The sequence below is a fragment of the Hemitrygon akajei genome, chromosome 31, assembly GCF_048418815.1.
Source record: "Hemitrygon akajei chromosome 31, sHemAka1.3, whole genome shotgun sequence".
Classification (NCBI taxonomy): Eukaryota; Metazoa; Chordata; class Chondrichthyes; order Myliobatiformes; family Dasyatidae; genus Hemitrygon; species Hemitrygon akajei.
In genome coordinates this window covers 15,295,259-15,301,258 of record NC_133154.1, presented here as the reverse complement: position 1 = coordinate 15,301,258, position 6,000 = coordinate 15,295,259, and positions in this window count along the sequence as shown.

The window sequence follows — 6,000 nt, the reverse complement described above, 5'->3', positions numbered from 1 at the left end:
ATATTTTTACGGAGAGCAAAATATTTAAGTTATTTAAAGTTTTAGTTTATTTTTTCTGGAATAATATTCCTGTCTGTTTTTATTCATATTTATGTTCAAAAAATGTTTAGTTTTAGTGTGTTCGGCCCGCGACCTAAAGTGTGCTTTGAGTTTTGGCCCCATGTGCAATTGAGTTCGACACCTCTGATGTAAGGAGTTGAAGGGGCTAAAGATGGCGACAGAGGTTTTTGCTGACCCAGGCAATATCTTCCAGTTTGTCCACGAAACAGATTAAATCTCCTGTCTTCGTGTCTCTTTTTCCTTTTCAAGGTGGCTGGAATCCTGTCGGAGTCCACGATCTACAGCTGTGTTCAAACTATGTTCTTCTCCAATGGTGGGTTCTTGCTCTTCGAGCTTGCTGAGGGGCCTGTGTTTCGGGATCTCTAGGAGCAGCTTGGAAGACGTGTGGCCCCTGTAGACCTGATCCTTCGCTGACGTTGCCAACTGAAGCATCACGGGAGATCGAAACATCGAGACAGTGGGCACACCTGTCAGAGGCCTGTGTACTCGAGCGATCTCTCTCTCTCTCTCGAGATGGTGAAAGAGAGTCCGCTGGTTCTTGAGTCGGGGGGACTCTGCAGACCGTAACACCGAAACAATGAGCTGTTGGCCTCTGCTCTCGCTGCGGTGGGAGCGATACCACGTTAACAAGAGAGAGGGCCCGTTTGAGACGTCGAACTGTTGGGATGGGTGCCCAGTGGAAGTCTGGGGTGCTTCCGCTGTACTTTGGGACCTGGGGTGGAAGGTGTTGCAACGGGCAGTCCCGTACAACAGATTCCTGAGCAGGTTCACCGACAGCTCCGTCCAGCTGTCCATTCTGTGGGCGGGAGGAGTCGGTGTCCCACGCGTACACGGAGAGCAGGAGATTGCAGCCGCTCTTTGAGTTCCTCAGAGCTGCTGCGGTTCTAGCTGCACTTTAGTCCTGTGCTCCTCATCTACGGGCACCAAGCTCAGCAGGGGGGGGGCGGGTGAGAGGAGGCTCTCCTGGTGGGCTTGGTCCTGGGCCTGGCTTAGATGGCCATCCACGGGTCTAAGCAGCGGAAGGTGGAGGGTGCTGCCTGTGCTAATTGCCTACCCCTTTTCTGAGGATATGTCCATGCCCAGCTGTCATTGGAGAGGGAGCATGTGGTCACGACGGGCACAGTGGGGGATTTCCCTGAGCGGTGGCTCCCCCCGCAGTGTAGACTGTTTCATAGACGGTAGTGACCGTATAGTAATTGGAGTGTAACTACTGTCTTGTAAATATCGATTGTCTTGTGCCTATGTGTTGTAAATAAACTTTTATAGTTTTGATACCAAAAAAGCTGTTGGGATGGACAGAAGTTTTTTGATGGACTCTAGATCTTGGTCTCTGGGGGCTTGGCTATTGCTTGATGGTGGGTAGTGGGGGGGATGGGCTGATGCTTTTGCCGGAGCAAATGGGGAGGGGGATGGTTGATACTTTTGCTGCTGTGTGTGCGTGGGAGGTGGAGGGGGCTTTGGGGTTCTAATGTTTCTCTGTTATTTACTCTTTCGGGTTTTTTCCCTCTCTGTTTTGTGGATTTCGGGTTGTATCCTGTGCATTCTCTGACATCAGATTGAACCACTGAACCATGAATTCGCCGATGGCAGCACGGTTGGCAGAACTTCAAAAGACAATGAGAAGACATACAGGAGTGAGATATATCGGCCGGTTGGGTTGAGCAACAATAACCTCACACGCAATGTCAGCAAGACCAAGGAAATGACTGTGGACCTGAGGAGGAGGAAATCTGGGGAACACACTGCAGTCTCCGATGATGGGCGAGCAACTTGAGAATCCTGGGCATCAGTCGTGAATATCATCACGAAGAAGGCACACCAGTGGCTCTACCATATTTGGGGTCTGAGGAGATTTGGTGTGTCACCAAAGACTTTTGCAGATTTCTACAGATGGAGGCCGGAGAGCGTTCTGAGTGGTTGCGTCATAGTTTGCTATGGAGCCTCCAATGCAGAGGCTGCGGAGGAGTGTAGACTCAACTCCCCGCCATCAAGGGCATCTTCAAGAGGCAGCGTCCATCATTAAAGCCCCTCACTGTCTGGGACTTGCCCTCTTCTCATTACAGGGGCCTGAAGACCAACACTGGGTGTTTCAGGAACAGCTTCTTCCTAAACGGTCCGTGAACCCATGAGCACTAGTTATTTGTTTTTGCAAATTACGGATAATTTTTACATCTTGCTTTGTACTGTTGCCACCAGACAAATATCATGGCATCTGCCGGTGATGGTATTCCTATCTGATTCCTATTCCAAGGCACAGGATTGCAAGAGGCTGCAGAGTGTTATAGGCTTAGCCACTCCCCACCACTGAAGATACCTTCAAGAGGTGCTGCCCCAAGAAGATGGCGTCTATTATTCTCACTATCTGGGACATGCCCCCTTCTCTTTACTGTCACAGCCACAGATTCGGCAGCACAGCAGATACGGCAATTGTGCTCGTGAGTATGCATGTGTCAGCTAATTACTTTTTCATTGTGATAGTATTTAACTCCATTCATTCCGTCGTAGTATTTGTCGAGACTTGGACATAGTTACGTTCGGCCTTGCCTGAGAAATTTGGACTGTCGAGTCAACTGACTCTGAAGACTCGCGATAATTCGCTTTATTCTTAGTTGTTTTCAGCCGCAGTGTAGTCTCCGTTTTCCATTTGCCTAGCGTTTATTGTTTACTTTTCGCATTAAAAGTCTGTGAACTATTCTCTCTTGGGCCACGTCCGCACCTGCTGACCTTCGCTACTGTCAGTACGGAGCCTGACGTTCCTCACTCAGCGATTCAAAGGCAGCTTCATTCTCAGCCGCACACGAATCCGTGAGCACTGCCTCGCTGTTGGCTTTTTTACACCTTTTATTTTTGGAACTTACAGCGATTTTTATGCACTGTACTGCTGCCGCAAAGCAAGAAATTTTACGACATAGATCGGCAGTAATAAATCTAATTCTGATCCCAGTGCATAGAATCTCAGAAGTCTGTAAAGGTTCATAGACGGTTCTGAATGGTCTATGAAACCACAGACACTTACTGTCAGTCCATGGCCTCCTCTACTGTCACGATGAGGCCACACTCAGGTTGGAGGAGCAACACCTTATATAGTCCATCTGGATAGCCTCCAACCTGATGGCATGAACATTGATTTCTCTAACTTCCGTTAATACCCCTCCTCCTCTTTTCCCCATTCCCATTTCCCTCTCTCACCTTACCTCCTTACCTGCCCATCACCTCCCTCTTTTCTTTCTTCTGTCCTCTCCTATCAGACTCCCTTCTTTACTTCCCCCTTCCCCCTTCCCGTTTCACCTATCACCTGCCACCTTCCTCCTCTCCCCCCCCCACCTTCATACTCTGACTTCTCCCCTTCTTTTCCAGTCCTGCTGAAGGGTCTCGGCCCAAAATGTCGACCGTTTACTCTTTTCCGTAGATGCTGCCTGGCCTGCTGAGTTCCTCCGGCATCTTGTGTGTGTTCGTCAGACATAATGAAGGGTCTCGGCCTGAAACGTTCCTTAGATGCTGCCTGACCTGCTGAGTTCCTCCAGCATTTTGTGTGTGTTGCTCGGATTTCCAGCATCTGCAGACTTCCTCCTGTTCGTGACTTGAACACTAACTCATTACTCTTTTCATTGCACTATGGATTTATTTTGTAATTTATAGTAACCTAAACATCGACAGCTCCTCAGTAGAGATCGTAAAGAGCACCAAATTTCTTGGTGTTCACCTGGTGGAGAATCTCACCTGGTCCCTCAACACCAGCTCCATAGCAAAGAAAGCCCAGCAGCATCTCTACTTTCTGCGAAGGCTGAGGAAAGTCCATCTCCCACCCCCCATCCTCATCACATTCTACAGGGGTTGTATTGAGAGCATCCTGAGCAGCTGCATCACTGCCTGGTTCGGAATTTGCACCATTTCGGATCACAAGACCCTGCAGCGGATAGTGAGGTCAGCTGAGATCATCGGGGTCTCTCTTCCCACCATCACAGACATTTACACTACACACTGCATCCGCAAAGGAAACAACATTATGAAGGACCCCACGCACGCCTCATACAATCTCTTCTCCCTCCTGCCGTCTGGGAAAAGGCTCTGAAGCATTCGGGCTCTCACGGCCAGACTATGTAACAGTTTCTTCCCCCAAGCTATCAGACTCCTCAATACCCGAAGCCTGGACTGACACCTTACTGCCCTACTGTCCTGTTTATTATTTATTGTAATGCCTGCACTGTTTTTGTGCACTTTATGCAGTCCTGTGTAGGTCTGTAGTCTAGTGTAGCTTTCCCTGTGTTGTTTTTTTTACGTAGTTCAGACTAGTTTTTGTACTGTGTCATGTAACACCATCCCAGCATCCACACTTTATTCAATATGACCACTTCTCCTTTTAAACTCCAGAGGGTTATCAGCCCGTCCTGCTGAAGTGCCCTGCACAGGACACCCCTTCCTTGGCAGGAATCAGTCTGATGAAACTTGCAAGGCTGGCTCTATTACAGGAGTCAAACTGGACACTCTGCAGGCTGTGGTAGAACAAAGGACCCTCCGGAAAACCCTGGCAATTCTGGACAACGTTCCTCACTCTCTGCATGCCACCTTGGCTGAACAGAGGAGCACTTTAGAGCGCTAAACAAGGTCATTCTTACCCTCGGCCATTAGGCTCTATAACGAGTCAACCTATAACCATGGAAGTGAGGACTCATTCCTGTTAGAGATAACTTAATTTATTCTTACTTACTTCTCGTCTAATATTTGTAAATCTGTGCACTTGTAATGCTACTGTGACTCTGTAATTTCCTTTGGGATCAATAAAGTATCTACCTATCTACCTTCTCAGAGCTGCCTAATTTAAGTAAATCCTTTCTGAATGCGAGCTAATTCGTTTCAAGAGGGCTAGAGTATAAAAGCAAGGATGTAATGTTGAGGGTTTATTGTGAGCAGTTTTGGCCTCCTTATCTAAGAAAGGATGGAGAGGGTTCAAAGGAGGCTTTATCGAAAATGATTCCAGGATTGAAAGGTTTATCATATGAGGAGTGTTTTATGACTGTATAGGGACATAGCCTCAAGAGTAGATTTAGGACGGAGATGAGGAGGAACTGCTTTTCCCAGAGGGTGGTGAATCTGTGGAATTCTCTGCCCAATGAAGCAGTGGAGGCTACCTCAGTAAATATATTTAAGACAAAGTCGGATAGATTTTTGCATAGTTTGGGAATTAGGGGTTATGGGGAAAAGGCAGATAAGTGGAGATGAGTCCATGGCCAGATCAGCCATGATCTTATTGAATGGCGGAGTAGGCTCGATGGGCCAGATGGCCGACTCGTGCTCCTGCTTCTTATGTTCTCACTGCTCTGGGCCTCTGCTCACTGGAATTCAGAAGAATGAGGAGTGACCTAATTGAAACCTATCAAATGTTGAAAGGCCTCGATAGAGTGGATGTGGAGAAGATGTTTCCCATGGTGGGGGTCTAAGACCAGAGGACACAGCCTTAGAGATTGTGATGTGTCCTATTAGGATGGAGTTGAGTAGGAACTTTTTTCACGGGAGTGGTGAATCTGTGGAATTTGTTGCCAATAGCAGCTGTGGAGGCCAAGTCACTGGGGTTATGTAAGGCAGAGGTTGATAGATTCTTGATTGGTTGGGACGAAGGGATACAGGGAGAAGGCAGGAGATTGGGGCTGAGAGGGAAAATGGATCAGGCATGGTGAAATGGTGGAGCAGACTTGATGGACCAAATGGCCTAATTCTGCTCCTATATCTGATGGTGCTATTGACGTACAAGTTAATATTTGCAGCTGAATGACAGGTATTTGAATGCCGAACGATTTCGGAGGTATGATGAGTGGGAATGTGAAGCTACAGTGCAGGATAATATTCCCATTCCAGCTCCTGGGCCACGTGGCCGCCTGCCGCTGTCACTTTAAAAGATCTGCCCTCGGTTCTGATTGGACAAGTAAAGCTTCGAGCCGACCG